General features: G+C 37.2%; 1 long non-coding RNA gene across 1 annotated transcript; it reads right to left on the minus strand.

Moving 5' to 3' along the window:
* Nucleotides 1-57: 57 nt before the first annotated feature.
* On the minus strand, nt 58-467 carry LOC147819921 (uncharacterized). Its single transcript, XR_015438644.1, has 3 exons — nt 452-467; nt 296-369; nt 58-157 (listed from the first exon to the last, which is right to left on the minus strand). It is a non-coding gene; the product is annotated as an uncharacterized LOC147819921 (long non-coding RNA).
* Between the last annotated feature and the right edge of the window lies 1 nt (nt 468).

Raw genomic sequence — 468 nt, forward strand, 5'->3', positions numbered from 1 at the left:
GAAACTGTATTAGGTTGTACGCTACAGGTTTGAAGTATTCATGACACATGGAGCTTTAATACCTTCCACTACTAGAGCGCCTTTGGACACAGCAGCGCTAACCATTGTACTGTTGTTGGGGTTTGTCTCTTCTGTTCCTTCGTTCTCTTTCAGTCCACTACACCAAATAAAGGATAAAATGTAAATTAGACAATAAAGTTGAGAACTGCAGTTTCTGTGAAACAGCAGGTAGGGAAGAACCTCAGATTTTGGAGTTTCTTGTTCCAAAGTTGATGCAATTTTTATCATATTATACCTCTCAGGCAGAGTGACATCTTCATTTCTCAGCAGAGCTGCTGCTTTAACTTGGTTCTTCTTTTCAAAATGTCCCTGACACAAAAATCAGTTTAAGTGTTAATTAACATTTTAAACACACATGTCAAAGTAAGGAATCAACTTGTGTTCAAAGTACCTTTTTTATTTTGCTGA

Source organism: Seriola lalandi, unplaced genomic scaffold (genome assembly GCF_002814215.2).
Source record: "Seriola lalandi dorsalis isolate HSWRI2012SDOR001 ecotype SW California unplaced genomic scaffold, Sedor1 jcf7180002018913, whole genome shotgun sequence".
NCBI lineage: Eukaryota > Metazoa > Chordata > Actinopteri > Carangiformes > Carangidae > Seriola > Seriola lalandi.